We start from the raw sequence: 22430 nt of genomic DNA, 5'->3' as shown, positions 1-22430 counted from the left end.
ACAAAGGTATCCTTTGGTTTCTACCCAACCCACTTGCCTCCCACCAACTACTTTTCCACTGAGACTTGGCACAATTTTACTCTGTGCTCTTCAGAGTCCAGGAACTGATCTTTTCCAAAATTAGTGAGTGGGGAGGGACAAAAAAAAATTCTAAGGAAACATACAATGTGTCAGTTTGGAATGTAAAAACAACTAAGAATCTGCAAGTAAAATAAAATTTATTTTCCTTATGCAAGCTTACAAGGCAGACAGCCTTTTTGATTTATGTTTATACAGCACCTAGCACAACTGGGTCTCGGTCTATGACTAGGGCTCCTAGGCACTATGGTAATACAAATAATAAATACTTAATTGAAAATATCACTTTTAATCATCTTCAGTGTTCTTAACTAAAGTAGATGTTTACAAATATATTTATGTTGCTAAGTCCAAAGTGTACTTTTATAATACAAAGTTAAGAACTACGTAACTCATGAACTTTTAAGTAATAATTAACATTTTTTGATTCTTAAAAAATGTGTAATCAAGTGTATATGCACTATATGTAAATATCTTCTTAAGCCAAATATAGCATAATGACTTAAGAAAATTATTACTACATACAACACCACTTTGGGATTTTTGGTTGACACAGCACAAATTAGTCTGGGATATATAGCCTAAAGGATTCTGGGAAATGGCTCACAGGGAAAAAAGTGAGTGGTTTTAAAGTTGTAAATAAAAGGTGACCACAAATACCTTGAATGGATATCCCAATTGGCATTTCCCATCTCTACTGCTGTTCTAACATCCCCGGATTTGTGGGGTTTTTTTGTTTGTTTTTTCAAACATTACAGAAATTATGCATTTTCTGATTTTCGGACAGAAAATCAGAAATTCAACCCCTCTTTTTAAAAAAATATCAAGTCTATTGTACAATTTTCCGGCATTCAGAAGATGTAAAATTCCAAGAAAAAATGCAAATTTCTAAGCAATCTCTTTGTTAAGATCTGGAACATGAAATTTTATTTCAAGTGGACCACTGCAATCTTTGGCCACATTTACTGAAGAAAAATTCTCTCTGCCCCACCCATTCACTCTAAAAAGTATTATTCCATGAATGTATTCTCATAAAAGGATGAGCAGTTCAATCATCTTAACAGTTTGTTTTGTCTTTTATAGTAGGGCACCCTCCACCCCAAATTGGCAGGTGAAGGGTGAATCATTTATTTTGTAAATGAGATTCTCTAATAGCCTGTTCGTAAAGAAATATTGCTTTTAAAACATCTAATTAAAGTACAAAAATTCAGTACTCTTGCAGAAATCACTCATTTGGTAGCTTCAGACACTAAAGAAAATATGAAAGTTATCAAAAACATCCAACATTTGACATTCATTGGACTATATATATTCAGTGGTTATATGAAACTGCAGGTTTGTTCACAGAGGTTTTCAAATGAAATCTGAATCTCAAAGCCAAACTCACCAAGTTTTTCTCAGTATCTATACAAACACACCAAATTTTGCCTTATTGTCCATTCAAAACCAAAGATCCCTTCCCAAGATTTGAAAATAAACCCAGACTCACTAAGTGCTCTCAAGCCTTTCAGTAAACCAGGCCCAAATGGTTTCTTTGACATTTTTGCTCGTTTCCAATTAGATTCTTATATTTCTTTAAAATAACACAATGTACTTCAGTCTTTCCCTATCCCAGTCTATAATTTTGACATACAAAATGTAATAGACTAATGGAAATATAATTCACTATTAAAAATGCTATAAACCAATATTCTTGAATTTAACATCTTAGTGTAGGGCTTGGGGGGTGGGGGGGAATTCCACCCACACACTATGGACAAGAAGATTACCTTGGCGAGTGAGAGGCTTATACCCTCAATTTCTGCAGAACTTTTCAAAACAAAAGAGAAAAAATTAAGTTTCAACACTGTGGTTGCAAAAATCAGTGTTGCAAAAATCAGCATTCCATATGTGAAAGAATGAATGGCCAGGATGTCTTCTCAATTCAGGCCCTCTGATGCTGTTGGGTTTTTCAGACAGCAGTGAAATTAACAAAACTCATGTCATTTTCTCTGGTGCTATGAAGAACCCTGTGGCAGCTATGAAAGTGACAAGATCAGGTAAATTCCACTATGATGTTGTTTGGGGGAAAAAATGCACAGAGGAACATACTGGTATAGTCACAGGGATGAAATGGAATGGAAAAAGCTGAGAGAAGAGCAGAATTGTAGAGCACACCCCCAGGAGGCTGTTGGTAGGAAATGGTAAGACAAAAAGCAAAAACAAAAAGATCATTCTCTTTCAGAAGCCAGATGGAGATAGAACTAGAGTGAGGATGAGACAAAGCTTTCTGTTGCCCTATATTCTGCTCCCAATCTCTCACACTAAAAAAAATGAGTATTTAAGTCTTAATTTATAAAATAGGTTATTCCGTTAGCAGCCTGGCTGCCTTTACAGCAATTACAATTGACAATCTCATATCACTCATAGACTGCTCATTCCATCATAGGTAGCTAAACAGCTATCCCCCACCAAACTTCTACAAATTAGTCATTTTATTCCCTTGATTCCCTCCCATGGGTTCTGTTATTAATTCCCATCTTTCCTTATACTTCCTGACTCTATTATCGCCTCACCCCAGACCTCATGGCCCTCTGGGTGACACCACAACTTCCCCCTGGATTTTCTCCTATCTTTCTTCCCATGTCTTCTCTCCAGGCTGTAGTGTAGACAAAGACATGTGTGTTAGACCTCAACTGCAATAAGATAGCTCTCTGGCTCACACCACTTGAAGAGGAGAAAGGAGCACTGCACCAGGATTCAGTACTGTGTTTTCTTCCTACCTTGCAGCCAGCCATATAGTAGGAAAGCAGCCAGAAACTTCTACCCTCTCCCTCTCCATACATAGTTTATCAAAGGGGTTTGGGAAGGCAAGAGGAATAAGATGGTGATGTTTAGATTAGGTGTTTAATAGGGCTGCATTTTGCCAAGGTCAGCTTCTTAAATTAATTTAAGTTTTCCCACCAGTCACAGGTGTTTCCAAGATACTGCATGCTCCAATAGTAGTTTGGTTAAATAATATTTCAGTTTTTAACACTTATCTGTTAAAGTACACATGGAAATTAGTCATGTAGACTACAGTTCTACTTTTACACTGTACCACACATCTGACAGTGTTTCAAGCACACATTGTGTTGTTATTCAATAGTAGAGGAGCAGATTACAACATGTATCTTCTATTCTCTCCACCAATTTAGTGGTGCACTTCCCAAAAATGTCCATTTTAAAGTCACATTGCACATTTGATCAGAACACAGCAGCTCTGTTTGACCAAGGAGCATTGTCTAGCTAGTTTCTTGGACTTTAACTCGCACTGAAAAGGAACAGTGGATTATAATATATTACACACATAAATTTGGACATAATCTCAATCATATTATTACAATTTTCTGGCAATTGAAATTTTGGGCCAACATTGGTAGACAGTGTCCATTTAAAAACTCTTTCACACTTGTGCAAAGTTAAATCAACTTGGCACTCTCTCTGGTAGCCAATTGTATCCTTTAAGTAGGAACTCTATTCATTCAATTGAATTGCTGCATTAAGGGGGACAGTTGGTTGGCATGGAGAGGATTGGGTTGATTGACAATGTCCTTTAGTCACAAAGAAATTGCAGCAAGAGTTCTAAAAATCACAGTGGGTCTCTCAATAGATTAAGCTAGATGAAGATGACACAAGTACAGAATGTTTCCGGGGAGCAGTTGAAGATTCAGTGCATTTCATCAGTCCAAAAGTTACTTTTGTGTCTTGTTTGTAAATTTAGTAGCTCAAAATTTAAAAGAACTCCTGCTTTGACTTTTAACTCGGCACAAGCTACAATATCAGCATCAAACACGCGCTGAATCTGTAGAGTATGGTTTGTGGGATTTCTGCAGAACTACAGATGCTTGACTGAGAATTTTGTGGATCTTCATTCTTACATTTTATGGGAGTTCATTATGCCCATAACATTTTGATATAAAAAGGTACTCAAATTTAGCTCTAAGTATTTTTTAAAATTCAAAATTTCAAATGATTACAATCATTCTTTTTGTCCCCAAGTAAAATCATATAGTGCTTACTGAAAGAAATCAGAGTGATCTATTAAATGAATGCTTCCAATAGATGGAATCATTAAAAAAAATATTGTATTTATGCATGTTGAAATACCGCAAGAAACTAATAAGACACTACTGCATATATAGGCATTGTATTCAAATTGTAAACAGTTTTGGATACTTTGGCTTTTGATATCCAAATTGTAAATATGAAGGATATCACTGTATAAAATCTAGTAACTATATAGAAGGCCATAATATGTCTTCACCCACTGAAGTTAAAGGAGTTATTCTGGATGAACACTGGAACAAAGGAAGGCAGAAATTTGGTCCAGTTTTTTTACTTCATTTTCCTTTGCACCTGGTAAGATCATATATAGAGTTGTCCACTAATAAAACACTTTGAACAATAACCACTATGATTATATAACATGAAATACCTGGCATAACTCCCAACATTCAGTATATTTTTTGTTAAAACAAATTGGAATAGTCATGTCGGAATAGTTGTGCAGGCATAGCCCCCTACTGTAGTTGAAGCATATAGAGACAGAAGGAGTTCTGCTGGTGTAGGAACACTATCTCCCAAATGACATTAGGCTTGTCCTACACTTGAAAGTTACATCAGCATAGCTATGCTGGTCAGGGTGTGACTGATAACTACTCTGACAAAACTCCCAGTGTAAAGGCAGGTATGTTGACAGAAACGGGCTTCTGTGAATGCAGCTAATGTTTGTGAAGGTGGTGCTCCCATACTGACAGAAAAACAACTCCATCCGTATTGGTTGTGTCCATGCTAAGGGCTGGTCTACACTAGAAAGTTAGGTCAACACAGCTATGTCGCTCACGGGTATGAAAAATTAACAACCTGAGAGATATAGCTAAGCTGACCTAAGCCCCAGCGTAAACAGTGTTAGGTCAATTGAAGAACTCTTCAAATCAACCTAGCTACCATTTCTTGGTAAGGAGGGTTTACTACAGTGACAGAACCACCTTTTCCATCCTCTGTAGGAAGTGTCTATGCTACAACAGCACAGCTGCAGCTGTGCCGCTGTAGTGGTGGCGTAGACATAGCTTAGGGGGTCTATGCCAGCATACACTCTGTAGCGGACATAGCCTGAGCCAGCAGGAGCACTCTTCTGTGCTATGTCTATAGCTATGCTGACAAAAAAATTGCTATGTCGTTAGGGCGTGTCACTGAGTGACATAGCTATGCCAGTATAAATTTGAAGTGTAGACTGGGCTTTAGAAAATAGGGCCAATTTCAGTGCTAGGATAAGCAGATAAAACTTTTCTTCATTTTATACCTCAGTGAAGTTGACTTCAATAAAGTTGCCTCCACTTATTTCACCAGAGAATCTGGACCTATCGTGCAAAGCCTAATCCAGTTGACTTCCATGACAACAGGATCAAGCCCTAAAATAAGTAGGCTAAAATCTCAGCAAATCACACTAGACACTGACATTTTTCTTTGCCTAATTAGCTAACAAAATTATAGAATTAAATTGGTGTACTGAGCAATTTAAGGGGTGGAAAGTGTTATTTTGATTTTGACTGAAATCATGTGATTTGCAAATCAGAAGCCAGTCAGATCAAGGACATTTTTTTTTTTTTTAAGTTCACAGCATTCAAAGGATTTAAATAGTGAACAATTTACCGTTAAATTTGTCTGCCCTGTCTTTTCAGATTAAAAAGACTAGAGGCTGAAATCAATGATAATTGAAAATCTCAGCCAAGCATCATAAAAATAACTTCTGAGTTAAACTGTCACATTACTTCTAGCCTCAAAATGGCTCAAAAACGTGAACCATCCACTTGTGTGGATACTGCCTATACTATATAAAAATGAGATGAGTCAGTCTAAAAAGATGAGATATTGTACACATTTCAAAATATAATTCATAAAATAGTAGTGGTGGAAAATACAATAGAACTGTATAGTCTAACTTCATTGTACCAACTACATGTTAAGTTAACAACCATTTTACCTTGCACACATGAAATCACAATAGCAGCTACAGCAGCTCAGACTTCTCAGGTGTTTAAAAGAAAAAAAGAAAGATACCTAAATTTAACCACAACAATATACTACTTCTACCAACAGATAATATAGCTGCAAACAAAAATGTTCTTTGCACAAGTCAAACCTACCCAGAGAAGATAGTTTATGAAACAATTTTATCACTTGTCTCGGGGTCCATGGATAAATTGTTAGTTCAGCCAGAACCATAATTAAACATTACTTAGGTTTCTATACATTAAGAGCAAATAAATACTTCCCAGAGTTTACAAATGAAAATTGATTTCTTTAAAATTAATAATACACAATTCTTCAGATAGGTGGGGGGGGGGGTTCCAATAAAAAAATAACAGGGGACTTCAAACTCTGCAATTCATAAATCATGCTGGTTTTTTTTTAAATAATTAAAAAATGCAGTGATATTATTGGAATGTTACATGAACATCACTGTAGCTAAGGATCAGTCACCATTTCACTTGATGTATTTGCATTTTTAGATTTTTTATCATTTTTCATTTTTATTTTGCCTATTGAACTGATATACAATCCCATAACACTTTAAGGAAACAGTTTGAAAACAAAGATTTTATCATTTCCATGCAGAATACTGATGGGAAGAAGTGTGCAATATGCAATTTCAACCAGTTGGTCTTTCAAACGTGTAGATCTTTTTGGCTATTAGAGACCAGACTTGAGCCTTACACTCAAGGTAACCACATTGCTCACTACCAGTCTGATACTGCATATATGTATCCTGCAATGGATAAACTATATGAACTGCCACTGAAGGGACAGAAGCTGGAGAACCGAAAACAGGTGCCCTTACAGGTCTGAATGGAGGGGCTACTGGGACAAACTTTAGTAGTGTTGGACCATGGGAGTGCAGGACAGGCAAAGGGAGAGAGCAGAGCTGGGCAGCCAGGGTCAGAAGGAGCTACCCTAGCCTCAAATGAGAGTGGAGTGCTGAGTCAGGGGCTGGGGATAGGCTAAGGGGGAAAAGTGTGGAGTGTTGGGGGACGATGAGGTTAGGGGCTGAGATGTTGGGGGCTGCAGCCAATGGGGCTGAAGTATCAGGAGCTGGGGCCAGTGGGGCTGCAATGAGGTGGATGTATGTCAGGGCTTCTGGGATGTGTGGGGTTTGTCAGAATAAGTGGGGGCTGGTGGAGGGTTGTTGGGGTATATACAGGGTTGGTAGAGGCATTTGCAGGTTTATGTATTGGGTGAGGAGAGGGGCATTCCGGGAGTTGTGTGGTGTGGGGAATATATGGGTCAGGAGTGCTTTAAGGAAGGTGAATCCTCTCCTCAATTTCTACAGTGTACAGGGGTCCAAAATTCTTTCATCTGGGCCTGGCAATGGCAGACCTCAAATACGTATATTTACATAGTACATGCACAGATGCAAGAGGCCACTATGTTATTAGACCATCAGTTTAACTGATAGTTCTAGATTAATTCCTTAATGGAACATCCTTTACATTATATTGTGTTATTGGTTAAAGTAAATGCTCCTTTTACTATCCTTAGATAGCAGTAATACAAATACTAATATGTTATGTCATGTAGATATGTTGCATGCATTCGTTGAAGCGAGGAAAGGTTGGTATGAGCACTTTTGAGATTTTTCTTTCAGAGGTGGTGAAAGCGTGTACCTCATAATCTTTAAATTTCCATTAAAGCTTATATGGAAGGAGAAAACAGTGACCCAGCCCTAATTCTAAATTCCTTTTCTTGTGTATTTAAGTCAAATTCTAACAATTTTGTTTCATTGACTGAAAACACCTAACAATACTTATTTTAGAATGTTATTAATTGATCCACAATCAGGAACAGAAGTCCTACCAAAGAAAATCAAAGAAGTTCTAATGATTGTGGTGGATAAAGGTTTAATATTGTTATTTATTACTCTTTAAATACCATCCATCAACAAGCACTTGTTTGTTCTTAAAATTAAAACTGTAAGCATATTAAACAGGCTTTTAAAAGTTTTAGCAGTTACCCCAAGCACTGTATTGTTTTCCTCCCCAAGCTAAGCATTCCATAAGCTTGGCTTAGCAGAAGCAACCAAGGCAGGGGTGGGCAAACTACAGCCCGCGGGCCAGATCTGGCCCCTCAGGGCTTTGGATCCAGCCCGCACGATTGCCCCCTGTGGCGCCACAGGCCTCACACTGCTCTCAGAAGTGGCCAGCACAACGTCCCTGCAGCCCCCGGGCGGGGGGGGGCAGAGGGCTCCGTGCATTGCCCTTGCCTCCAGGCACCGCCCCCCGCCGTTCCCACTGGCGGGGAACAGGGAACCACGGCCAATGGGAGCTTCAGGAGAGGTACCTGGAGGCACAGCAAGGGCAACGCACGCAGAGCTCTCTGACCTCCCTCCCGCAGGGGCTGCAGCGCTTCCTGGAGCAGCGCAGGGCCGGGGCCGGGGCCGGGAGCCTATGCTGGCCCCGGTGCATGCTGCTGCCACCCCAGAGCCTCTTTAGGTAAGCGGTGCTGGGCCGGGGCCCAAACCCCACCTGCACCCCGCCCCTCAACTCCCTGCCCTAAGCCCCCTGCCTGAACCATGCACCCAATCTCCTTCCCTGAGCCCCTGTTGCACCCTGCGCCCCAACGCCTGCCCTGAGCCCCATCCTGCAGTGCGGACCCCTCCTCTGCCCCAATCCCTTGCTCTGAGCCCCTCCCTGCACCCCACCCCACCCCCCAACTCTCTGCCCCGGCCTTGCATACAATTTCCCCACCCAGATGTGGCCCTCAGCCCAAAAAGTTTGCCCACCCCTGAACTAGGGGGTGCATCATGACCACTTCAGCTGTCTACCCCCACCCACCCATTCTTTTTAAAAAAGGCCAGACGTATTGTAATGCAGATGAGACCCTGGCTATATTTGTACCATGAAGTTCATGGTATGATTAAAACAGTTATAGCCTCATCTGTGTTATGAGACTGGAAAGTGCTTGAAACATGTGCATAGAAGAGAAAGTAACAATGGAGGACCTGGGTCTCTCTTCCAGCATGGTTGTTTCTATAGTAATATTAACAAGCCTTAAATATCAGATTGCTAACAAGGACATCTCCCACAAGTTTCCTCAGAAGTGAGCTATTGGTCTGATCTGCAAAGATTTACACACAAGTAACTTTGCTCATGTGAACAACCACCTTATCAATGGGGTTTCTCATGTAAGGTTATTTATGTGTTAATCTGTAGAATCAGGCCAGGTAGATAAATGCTATTAAAGTGTTCTTTATTCTTTTCCATCCTTCTCTACTGGGTGTTCTTTACACCAGATATTATTCAGTGGGCATGCAGATTTATCCACAAGAGATTTTGCCCTGAAGTACCAATCATTTGTGTGAAGAATCATTTTAAATGCAGCAGCAGCGTCAGTATTTAAAGTGTACACAGCTGAGCTGGTCAACAGTTTGCTCTCATATGAAACATTTTTGAGGCCATGTCTACACTAGTGAGCTCACAGCGGCACAGCCGTACCGATGCAGCTGTGCTGCTGCAAGATTGCTCATGTAGCCGCTCTATGCCAATGAGAGAGAGCTCTCCTGTCGACACAATAAAACCACCTCAACAAGCGGCAATAGCTATGTCGGCAGGAGAAACTCTCCTACGTTGGGCACACTACCATTTATGCCGGCAAAATTTGTCACTCTTGGGTGTGTTTTTTTCCCCACACTGCTGAGCAACATAGATGGTAGCGTAGACATGATCTGAATATCTAACATGTGTAGCACACATATCTGAAGCACATTCAAGACCACAAGAAACCCAACAAGTTGTCTCCACCCCCAAAATGCAAACAGAAAAAGCCACACTGGAAAAAAATTATCTAATTTCCTGTGCAGCCTCCTGGAGCATTCAAGAAATTGAAAAACAAGTATCAGTCTGAGGTTTTAGTGGTCATTACTTCCTCTTCACTCTCTAACCATATCCTGTAACACTACACATTACTACTCCTGACAAGAAAAACAAATCAAAACAAATCCCCATCCTCACTCCTGACAGCTGAGATTAACCAAGGCACTCTCAATGACAATCCCCACTGTGGTACATCAGGAGATTAGAGCTCTCAGAGAAAGGTCCTTGATTTTGGAATTAACTTCTCCTGTTGGCTGACAGACCACGAGGGTCCGTATACTCTTAAAAACACTACAGCAATGGAGGGGTATTCCTGTCACTGTAGTTCAGGGGTTCTCAAACTGGGGGTCAGGACTCCTCAGGGGGTCAGAAGGTTCTTACATAGGGGGTCATGAGCTGTCAGCCTCCACCCCAAGCCCCACTTTGGCTCCAGCATTTATAATGGTGTTAAATACATAAACATGTTTTTAATTTATAAGGAGGGGTTGCACTCAGAGGCTTTCTATGTGAAAGGGGTCACCAGTACAAAAGTTTGAGAACCACTGCTGTAGTTAATTCACCTCCTTGAAAGGCAGTAGCTAGGTCGATGGAAGAATTCTTGTCTACACCAGGGGTTAGGTTGGCATAGCTATATCTCTTGATGGTGTGGATTTTTTACACTCCTGAGGCCTGGTCTACACTACAACTTTAGGTCGAATTTAGCAGTGTTACCTTGATTTAACCCTGGATCCGTCCACACAACAAAGCCCTTTTTTTTTTTGGACTTACGGGGCTCTTTAAATCTATTTCTTTACTTCACCTCTGATGAGCGGATCAGTGCTAAAATCGGGCTTGCCGGGTCAAATTTGGGGTAGTGCGGATGCAATTCGATGGTATTGGCCTCTGGGAGCTATCCCAGAGTGCTCCATTGTGACCACTCTGGACAGCGCTCTCAACTCAAATGCACTGGACAGGTAGACAGGAAAAGGCCTGCGAACTGTTGAATTTCATTTCCTGTTTGGCCAGAGTGACAAGCTGATCAGCACAGGTGACCATGCAGAGCTCATCAGCATGATGTGCACATTGCTGGGGCACATTGCCCGGCCCGTACTTTGTGAGAAGTCTATGACCATGTCTTTGCCCTCATTACTCTTGTCACTGCGCGGCCGTCGCCTCCTCGCCTGGTTTTGCGCAAAACAATTGTCTGCCATTGCTCTGACGGAGGGAGCGGCGACTGATGACATGGCTTACAGGGAATTAAAATCAACAAAAGGGGTGGCTTTGCATCAAGGAGAAACACAAACAACTGTCACACAGAATGGCCCCCTCAAGGATTGAACTCAAAACCCTGAGTTTAGCTGGCCATTGATTTCACAAAACAAATCAGATCAATTCCTTGTTTTGATCCACTCCATCTTTCACATCTTAGGCTGGCAGCAGATGGTGCAGTACAATGGCTAGCCATCGTCATCTCCTAGGTGCTCGGCAGAAGACAGTGCAGTATGAGTGCTAGCCATCATCTCCTGGGTGCTCAGCAGAAGATGGGAATGACCTGGCTGAGTCACTCCCATATCTGCCCAGGTGACCCAACCGACCTCATCGAGGTCAACTAAAAGAGCACCCAGCAATACGATGACAATGGCTACCAATTGTAATGCACCGTCTCCTGCCAAAAGGCAATGAGCTGCTGCTGTGTAGCAATGCAGTCCCACATCTGCCAGCACCCAGGAGACATTCGGTGACGGTGAGCTGAGCGGGCTCCATGCTTGCCATGGTATGGCGTCTGCACAGCTAACCCAAGAAAAAAGGCGCGAAACGATTGCCTGCCGTTGCTTTCACGGAGGGAGAGGGGGGCCTGACGATATGTACCCAGAACCACCCGCGACACTGTTTTTGCCCCATCAGGCATCGGGATCTCAACCCAGAATTCCAATGGGCAGCGGAAACTGTGGGATAGCTACCCACAGCGCAACGCTCCAGAAGTCGACGCTAGCCTCAGTACTGTGGACGCAGTCCGCCGACTTAATGCACTAATGTGGGGACACACACAATTGACTGTATAAAAATGATTTCTAAAAAACTGACTTCTATAAATTCAACCTTATTTTGTAGTGTAGACATACCCTAAGGAGACACAACTATACACTGAAACTAAGTCTGTTGATCTCCAGGGCATGTGGCAAGGCCAATCCATTTACTCAAACTTTTGCCTGAAGTAATGGGTGGGGGAGGAGCTGTTATTTGCTATTGCTCCATAGTTCTTAGTTTCTCTCAACATCAATTTAATTATGCTTTAATCTTCTTTTTAATACACACTTACACTTTTGTAGTGGGAATATTTTTATATCTTGAAAGCAATATTTTAAACCAAAAACATTAACATAAAACCCATTTATAAACAAGTTTATTTCTGTTTCTAACATCTTAGCCCCTGATAATGCAAATTGCTGTGAACATGCTTAACTTTATCCACGGGAGTGGTCTTACTGACTTCAATAGGACTACTAGTGTGCTTACGTAAAAACTTACGTTGCTTGCTAGATGAGCCCTAGCAGAGTCTTTTACTTCAACAGAACCAAGATTTAGCCCTTCAAAACTAAAATCTAAATACTTGACCAAGAAGACGACAACAGCATCATTACCATAAAATTAAAAATACACCTGGGAACTTTTCCAGATTTGTTTTTACAGAAGGTGACAACTAATTATGCAATATAGGGTCGTTGAGATCTCAGTCATTGGTTTGAATCCTTCCTAGCACAGAAGCCATAGAAAGTGGTTACCATACCACAACTGTGAAGCGGTTTATATAAAAAGAATCAACAACGACTGCCACAACACAAAAGCCACCATTATAAATCGCACCCTTGTTGGCATTCCCAGAGAGGCGAGAGATTTAAGTGAACATGAAGATTAGCCTACCTTCTCACTCAAAGATGGTGACTCCAGGAGAAGGATTACATCACGCTAGTAGGGTGGTGTGGGAAACTGCATTTCCACTGTCTGTGCTGAATCTACTCTGAGTATTAACATCTTTCACAATAACTGTTCTCAGAGCATTTTCTTCTAGAATCTCTCAAACACAGCAAATGTTTGTTTGGGTTTTTGGGAGGGGGGGGAGAGAGAGAGAGAGAGAGAAGCAGCATGCTATTTGACAGAGCTCATTTAGTCAAACCTAGTAGAATAATCTAGTGTTCTTGTGATACAGTGTTTGTTTTGGCACTGACATTAATTTTTAAATTCTTAACATCAAATTGCTTGTTCAAATTGTTTAGATTATGGAATTAGTGTAGTCAGTTCAACAAACAGTGACTAAAGATGAAACAGCCTACTTTTCCCAGTAGTGGCTTCAACATCTGGACTAGTCCACCGAAAATGTATTGCTTATGTTTTTCTTTTGTCCATACGTAGTTTTTACAACAGAAAATATAGAACATAAAGTCATGTTACCACTTAATTCATAAAGCTTTGGTTATATAAACTGACATTTGTCACAAAACAGATATTTACTAACTTGTCACAACACCACACATTTACCACAGTGGAACTGAGAACACAGTTCTGATTTACTCTCTTGGAGTTGCTGGAAGTATACTGCATATCAGAACAAGAAGGTAAAGCCTCCCATCTAATCAAAAAAATTGCTTTCTAGAGCAGAAAATTTTCTTGTTCGTTATGTTACATGAATATTGGTAAAAAAACTTGACGTTTTCAAATAATACATTCTGCTGTTCTATGTTACTTTGGTATAATATGCGCCAGATTTAGTGTCTGTAGTTACATGCCAACTTCACTGTTTCCCAATATTCTACAACACTTCAATTGCACTATTTTCCCCTAAAGGCTATCAACCATATTTCAGAAAGAAATTACTGTATATCTGACCCATAAGTCCTCATCCTCAAAGGAAACCTGCACAACACTTTCAAAAGATGCACCTGGAAGCTTAAATTCATAACTTTGCTAGACACTAAAAACCATGGACTGAATAGACACATGGCATTTATGGCTTTTGTAATCTGTAACCCATGAACAATCCTGCACCCACAGCTGCTTAATTTCCCAAATCTGAAGAAAATCTCTGTGTAAGCCCAGAAGTTTGTCCTGCTCACCAACAGAAGTTGGTCCAATAAAAGATATAACCTCATCCACCCTGTCTCTTTAAGAAAGTTTGGCAGTTTAAATATATTTTTTGATGTAGTTCTTTTTTTCTATAGAGCTAAAATACCAGTTTAGTTGCAGGTATAGATGGATTGAGGACAAAAAAAATAAATCCACTTTACAACATAAAATACAGATTATATAAGGGCCCAATCATGCTCCCATTGACATCGATCAACTTCAAAAATTCAGGATTTGAGTCCAGAGTAATGAAAGATTTATGAAAACCAAACAAAAGACCTGAGCAATCACTGTCAATGTTTTACACTAAAGTTTTCTTCTTGTAAACTTAATTGCATGCACTGTACTGTTTTTTCTTTGAAACTTGATACAGTCCTTCTGATGTGTAAGCTTCATTTATGTCACAAACACTACCTTGTCCCAGGAATACACATCAAGTACCTGATTTTACAAAACTTTTGTATATGCTTAGCTTTATGCACGTGAACTCAATGGAACCATTTGTAAATAAAGTTACGTACATGCTTAAGAGTAAGGCTCATGCCCAAAGTTCTACTGTTCAGTAAAGGAGTCAATTTTGCAATTTATTAAGTCAACAAACAGCTGTGTTAAAACTGTATTACAGAACTTTGGTGGTGACACTAACACTATATCTGAAAGCAAATTTATTGTAAATGTCTGTTTCATGCTCTTATAGTTTCTAAAAGAAAAAAAATGGTTTACAGTGAAGTTTCATATCTTGGATTTGTGACCAAACGTTAATTCTGTGTGAGAAACGACAAAATTCTATTTAGTTTTATGAAATTGTCAGCATGTAAAAAAGGCAAAACAACTTCATTCCCTGACAATGTTCTCTACATTACAAACTGTTTTCAGACAAGTTTGCTCTAGGATCTCTCAAAAATAGCTAATTCTAACATGAACAAACAAACTTAGTTTTAAATGAGGACAAAAATTCTTCGGTATGTTTGGGGAAATCTATCTTGAGAATAAAGTTATATAGTGTTACATCGCACTTTGACAATGCAAAATGCAGCACTTCATATCAATGTGCGTACAGGTTGTATGAAGTTGCATATATTACAATAAATACAAGCAAGTGCATGTATCTCAATCGAGGCATAAGATGTGTGTGTGTATACATACATACACACACAGTATGGACCCTATCTTATTGGAACTCGTGTACATGAGTAACTCTATGCAATGCAAATAGTCCCATTCAAGTCAATCTGACTACTCACAGTGTATAAAGTTAAGGACAAGCCTCTGCAGGATTGGAGGCCTATGCATTCTCTCTATATATTCTTTTAAAATACATATAAAAGAAGACTTGGTGAAGTGTTATGACTGAAAAAATATATAAAACTCAGCCATTTAAAGTAACCATGCCTCAGCTAGACACACAGATATAATAAGGCCTAACAATGAACGGAATATACAATACTACATAATAATTAGACAGTGGGGCCAAATTAGTTGATTGGAAATCAATTTTCAATTTCCTGACTTTGCCGGTTTACATTCTCAAGACACACTGCTTCTTTAACATAGTTTTGGGGTTTTTTTGCACTGAACTGACAAAAGAAGCAATTCAACCTTGGCCCATGTTATACTGGATATGGCTCATTATGAGCCAAGGTGGTCAAAATTAAAGTCAAGAAACAAACGCTCTTCCGTCAATACCAGTGTAAAACATATGCTGGAGTAACTATCAGGAGAAAAGGGAAAAAACCTTGACCATACTCCTCCAAGGCGCATGCTGGGAGCTGAGATGCCGAGGAAACTGAAAGGGGTGATAAGCGAAAATGAAAAGTGGAGCCGCCAATAAACTCGTTTGCTCTTTCACCCCCTCGCAAAACAATGAGACGCGTTGTGGTTTTCAATCAAACCAAGGCAGGGAGGGCAGAGACCCCTCTCCCCAGAACAGTTGTTGCCAGGCTTCAGGCGGCCAACAGACAGCAGCCCCTGCCACCCTTGCAAGGAACGGAACTGAAGGGTAGAGGGGAGCCACCAGCACCCCGCGCCTCAGAGATAGTCCCCGGGGGCGCAGCCACCCCCCAGCCCGGCCAGACATTCCCTGCTCTGCTCCCCGCTGGGCAGGGAAAAGTTACCGGGAACTTTCTGTCAATCCAACGGGGGCAGTGGAAGGGGGCGGGACGCCGCCCAGCGTCCAGCCCGGGACACGGAGCCGGCGGCGGGGAAGGGGCTCGCCCAGGGCGGGGGAGGCGGCCACGCTGACTGGGGGCTCCGGAGAGGAGGGACGGGGCCTATCGCTCTCCGGGCGCCGCCGCAGCTTCTCGGGGGGTGAAGGCGCGGCCGGTTTCTCACCTGCTCCTCAGTCGCTCCGGCGGGGAAGGACTCGAGCCCCCTGCTCCTCCCGGGGCCGCCGGACCGGGCAGCGAAGGGGGGAGGAGGGATCCGGACGCGCTCTGCGTGCGGAGACTCGCCGCGAGGAGGAAGCTCCCCCGCCCGGCCGGCCTCCTGCCTCCCCCGCCTTCACTGGCGCTGCGGCCGCCCCATGCGCCCGGGGAACCTCCCCCTCCCGGCCGCCCGCAGCCCGACTTAGAGGCCGCGGGGAGGAGCCGGGCGGCGGGGGCGCTCTCCGCCCCCGGCCGCAGCTCCCCCTCAGCGGAGCGCGAGTTCAGCGTCCCGACCTAACATGGCGGCGGCGGCGGCTCCTCCAAGTGTTACCGCCGCAGTCGGGGTCTCCCGAGCAGACCCTGGCCAGAGGGGGCGCCCCCGCGGCCAGGGCAGCCCCGCTGTCTGGGGTGGGGGCATGGAAGGGATTGGGGGGCTCGGGGGCGGGGCTGGCTTTGGGGGACACTAGGGTAGGCAACGGTCGGGTCGGGTATCAGGAGCCGCAGTAGGGGCGGGGGGCTCCAAGTGTTTGCGGGGTGGGATGAGGCGGTGAGGAGGTGGCGCTGGAGCAGTTTGGAGGGCTTCGTAGGGATTAGTTTATATGGGGAGCACAGGTTTGGGGAGATGTTTTAGGGATTTTTTATTGGAAATTAGGAGTCAGTAGTGGGGGAGCAGCCCCGGGAGTTGTTTGGGGTTTTTTGGGGAGGGGGAAATTAGGAAGAGCAGCAATAAAGTGGAGTGTGTTAGGAGGAAGAGATGCCTTGGGGCTTCTTTTTAGACGGGTGGAAGAGGTGCAGAGCAGGTCCCAGCAGAGCTTTATTTTCTCATCTTTCTTTTCTCCACTGCACTTTGCATTAGGACTGTGACTAATTCAGTAATTTTTAAATACAGATATTAAATCTTTCCAACGACAAAATTCTTAATGAGAAAGTCTTTAAAAAATTGCATTAAGTTATTCCCCAAGTCTGCAAACAAGAAAGATTTGGATTGCTCCTTATATTTCAGTCTTTACCTTTTTTTTAAACTTGTTCAAGTGAAACAGAAGAGCCATCTTTGTCTTTCAGAAGTGCTTCTATTACAGCTCCTGCTGAGGGGAAAGTTTACTGCTTGCAGACCAGAGTACTTAACTAGGAAAAGGTCAAAGTGACACAACAGAATATAATAAATAAATGTTTGAAGTAATGTGAGATTAGCTTTTACATCATCATTTCCTGCAACCTCAATTTCATGATTTAGCATTTCACATGTAAATAGTCTAAAGTAATAACAGTTTTTGTGAGGAAGAGGTAAACTTCAGTCTGCACAAGGGGAATTACCTCCTGCCTATTACTGGCCTTAATCTGTTGACAATGACTTTCATCATGATTTTTCCAGTACTGATAATAAGCTTATACCTAAGAACAGAAGAGTGGCCATACTGGGTCACACCAAAGGTCCATCTAGCCCAGTATCCTGTCTTCCAACAGTGGCCAATTCCAGGTGCTCCAGAGGGAGTTAACAGAACAGGTACTCATCAAGTGATCCATTCCCTGTTGCCCATTCCCAACCTCTGGAAACAGGCTAGGGACAAAGAACAGGAGTACTTGTGGCACCTTAAAGACTAACAAATTTATTTTAGCATGAGCTTTCGCTCATCCTGGCTAATAGCCATTGATGGACCTATCCTCCATGAACTTATCTAGTTCTTTTTTAAACCCTGTTATAGTCTATACTTATTTACCTCAGCAGGATCTCTCTTCTTCAGGATTGGTACAACTATTGCCTTTAGCCAGTCATCTGGTACCTCCTCTTGTTCCCATACCTTATACATTTTTCTTAATGCTCTGATAGCACTTGTCCCATAGGCTTTTAGCAGTTCAGCTGTAATATTGTCTATTCCTGAAGCTTTCCCCATTTTTTTTTTAAATGGGAGACTTAAAATAAAGGAGTGGGTGAAGGGCAGCATGCAGGATTGGCTGCAATCAGAAAGATTACAGTGCAGAAACTATAAAAGAAACAAACAGATGATAGGATGCCAGAGAAAATAATTTGTAATGTTTGATTTAAAACAAATGAGTTCATAGTTTCATATTTGTATCAGGAAGCAGTTTACAAAAAATAAATAAATTGCAAAGCAAGTTAATGTTTTAGGATCTGAAACTTCATTACCATAAATCCCACTCACATGATCTTGTTAAAATCAGTAAAGTCTATCATTTGATCACCTAAATATCACATTTTATAGAATTGATATTTAATTTACAAATTAAACACCGAGGTTTACAGACTCACATTGGCAACGAATTACTTAAGCAAAGAGTATATACAGCATAGGACAATTCTGTTCTCACTAATGCTGGTCAATGGAATTAGTTTGGATTTAAGGAGCAGAATTTGGACTTTAGGGCTCAGTTGTGTACTCACATAAAGAGTCAAGTTTTGCTGCCTCTTGTATGCATAGTTAATTTTACTTGGTCAGGTTTCTACTCAGGGCACCATCCTCTTTACCTCTTGACTGCTGTCTTCCCTTAAAATCAGTATAAGGAGTGAGTGAATTTTGGTGCAATTCCTATTGTCTGAACAGTTCAACGGAACCTCACCATTTGCACACATCAGTGAAGGTTTGTGTACTAGTCATGTGAAAATAGTTGTTTATGCAAAGTATCACTAAATATTATTTGAAAATTTAGCCCTCAGCTGTTTGTTATTTTAACTCCCAGAAGGGATGGTCATTATTTATACAACTATAAAACCATTTTTTTTTAGATTAGTTAGCTGAAGGACTGGGGCTAGGGTGACCAGATTGCAAGAGTGAAATATCAGCACACATTGGGCGGGGGAGACAGACAGACACAGGTGCACAGCCCTAACCAGAGCCAGAGGCACACTGGTCCGCCTGGCCCTGTGCTGCCAGCATGCCCCTTCCTGTTGGGGGTAGGCCCATGCTGTGCCACACAGCTCCCCTGCCCAGCACCCCCTGGATCCACTATGCCCAGAGCCCCCCTACAAGCCTTCCACCACAAATGCACAGTGCTGTGCACACATACCCCGCCCAGCGCCCCCCTGCTCACAGCCCCACCACAGCTTCCCAGCACCCCACACAGAACCCTCCACTCGCTAGTTTCCCAATACACACAGATTTCCCTTCGCTCCCTTCCTTCCTCCCTCCCAGTGCCTTTCCTCACAGCCCTGCCACCAAAACTGCACAATGCCCCACACAGACCCGCTCTGCCCAGTGCCCTGACACACACATCTCCCCCACTGCCCAACAGGCCCCTACTGTCTAGCACCCCAAAACAGACAAACCTCCCCCACTGCCCAGCGCCCTTCACAGCTCAGCACCCTACACACACCTCCCAGACACTCCATCACACCCTGCCCCCTTCCGTGGCCACACTCACCAGCCCTGCTAGGAGGTCTCTGGCTCCTAGGGTGAGAGCAGCAAGGGGAGTCTCCAGACTCTCCATGTGGTGCACCTGCCACAAGTGCGAGCTCCATGGCTCCCATTGGCTGGGAAAAGTGCCAATGAGAGCTGCCGGAGCCACAGAGCGGGGCTTGCAGGCACCAGCAGCATGCAGAGCCCCTTACCCTAAGAGCCAGAGGGACCTGCCTGGGGGCGAGGTGGGGAGTCCCAGCTGTGTTTACCTGGGGCGGCTCCTGTCCTGGGAAGCATCCAGCAGGCTGGTCCCTCTGGCTCCTAGGGTCGCAGGTTGGGTGGTGGGGGGGCGGAGGGCTCTCTGCCCACTCCCGGTGCCTGCAAGCCCCGCCCCTGCAGCACCCGGTGCTCCTGCCGGTGAGCAGACGCCAGGAGCTGCCCCAGAAAGCGGTGAGTGGCGATGCTGCGGCTGGATGGTCCCTGATATCAGGACTGTCCCGAAAATATCAGGATGTCTGGTCACCCTAATTGGGGCTCCTATGCAACTCTAATACAACCACTACTAATAAAAAGGCAATGAAGTATGTGTGAGCAGAAGGAACAGAAAGAAAGAAGGGAAAGTGGAGACAAAAGACGGAAGGAGGAAAGCCAAGTTGTATTGGGCATCTTTATGGATTCACTGATGGATGACCAAGGGAGAAAACAAAAAGAAACCCTTTTGAGATTTTTGAAGATGAATGGGCTGAATTCCTGAAGAACGTTGACAGATGAATCTGATACATGAGGAAATTAAAGATGTTACACTTTATAGACAGTAACTGGAAACATTTAAGGAAAACTGATAACTTATTAAAATGAAGGATTGTATTGAGGCTTAGTGGAAAAAAAGATGCATTTTCAGCGGTTATATCCTGCTCAGAGTTTTTTTTTCTTTTTTAAAAAAATATAAAGTGACACTTAAAACTCAGGCCTTCACTTGCTGGCTAAAAATTATTAAGTGTATGTAGAAATGGCCTTGAAGAGCTAATGGGATTTCATTATTACCTAAAAGTTCCAGTTTGCATATTGCATTAAAGGAATTCTGAATTCCATTTTTATCAGGATAAATTAAAACAAACTGTGCTCATGGAAGTGTTTTATTTAATGGGGACTTTAAGTAGCTTTTTTTTATTCCCATGCTCTTTGCAAAGCAGTACAATACATTGCTCCAAAACACTTAATAGCAGAGTAAAACTGGAATAAGTCTACACCATACTCCAGAAAGTGGGCATCAAATATGGTCTTGGTGTCTGTAAAAGGAGTGGGGTTGATCTTACAGCACCCTCTTCCTACTGGACCATGTTTTACTCTTGCTGAGCCAGCTCACTCCCTGGAGTAATTCTGTGAGCTTTCTCAAGGAATCCTGGGAAGCAGTTTCCAGCAATGTTAGCTGGCTTATTTTTAAGCATTCTTAACAAAAATCAAAACTTCACAGACTCTTCCTGCAAATGTCTGGGCAGACCAAGAAGTCCCTTGCCCAAGTCTGTCCCTCACACCAGTAACAGGGAACTTTGGGTTGCTGATCTCTTACCTCAGAGCCTTAGCAATAAAGGACTTCACACAGTCTCCCTTCTCACCATTTCATTTCTGGACCAATTCCTCAGTTCAGTAGCAGTCCATTGGGAGCATAACCCCTCACTCTGTGAGGGAATTGCAATCCCCCTCCTCTGTTTCCTGCTGCCTTCTTTTACAAGGGTCAGGTAATTAAGGGTTTGGCTACACTTGCGGGTGTAGCGCTGGGAGTTAAAGCTGTCTTCGTACAGCTGTGTAGGGAAAGCTCTGCAGTGTGGCCACACTGACAGCTACCAGCGCTGCAATGTGGCCACATTTGCAGCGGTGTTGGGAGTGGTGCATTATGGGCAGCTATTCCAGCATTCAAGTGGCTGCAACCTGCTTTTCAAAAGAGGAGGGTGGGGTGGAGTGTGACGGAGCGTGGGGGAGACAGAGTGAGTGGATTTTTGGAGCTGACACTGTGTCAGCTCCCTGCCTTGCAAGTTCTAAGGACTTGAAGATACACAGCACCAACCTTCAATCATTTTAAAAGTTTCAACCCCTTCCCCCACCCCTCTCTCATTCACTAAATGCAAATAGCCTTCAGACCAGATAAGCAGCTGCTCCAAAACGGATCCCCCTCCCCTCCTCCGGGCTGCTTCTCTCCTCAAGCAAACACTAGCTGTGGACATTCATCCCCCTCTGCTCGAGCAAACAGTAGCTGTGTTTGTTTTTTAGATAAGCAGCTCCAGGAGCCCCAAGTTCACAACAAAACAAAGAGAGGCATCACAACAAAACAAAGAGTGTTATCTTTAATTAAAAAGCATTATGGGAAGGTTCCAGAGGTCAGTTACAGCATAGTCAGATTAATCACTGTTTACACTGGCACCCCGGCGCTGCAAGAGCAGTGCTGTTCTCTTTATTCCTCTCATTGAGGTGGAGTACATGCAGCGCTGTAGCCAGGAAGATACAGCGCTGTATGTGACTTGCCAGTGTGGACGGGGAGTAAGTTACAGCGCTGTAAAGCCACCACCAGCGCTGTAACTCTCAAGTGTAGCCAAGCCCTAAGTTCCATCTCTCAGGTGCTGCAGGCAGAGCTAATCAGCCAACCAGTT

The 22430-nt window shown here is 42.8% G+C and overlaps 1 protein-coding gene across 3 annotated transcripts in view; it reads right to left on the bottom strand.

Annotated features, from left to right (window-relative positions):
- YES1 (YES proto-oncogene 1, Src family tyrosine kinase) overlaps positions 1-21470 on the bottom strand; it is a 73347-nt gene extending 51877 nt beyond the window's left edge. The window contains exon 1 of one of the 3 annotated variants that reach the window (XM_039525115.1): positions 21356-21470. The gene's annotated coding sequence lies outside the window, so the exon portion shown is untranslated. Of the gene's footprint in view, positions 1-16400; positions 16656-21355 lie in introns of those variants that run through there. The other 2 variants (XM_039525114.1, XM_039525112.1) reach the window with 2 other exon arrangements.
- Positions 21471-22430: the final 960 nt, after the last annotated feature.

This window comes from Mauremys reevesii, linkage group 2 (assembly GCF_016161935.1).
Source record: "Mauremys reevesii isolate NIE-2019 linkage group 2, ASM1616193v1, whole genome shotgun sequence".
Taxonomy (NCBI): Eukaryota; Metazoa; Chordata; order Testudines; family Geoemydidae; genus Mauremys; species Mauremys reevesii.
This window is presented reverse-complemented; position numbering and strand designations above follow the sequence as displayed.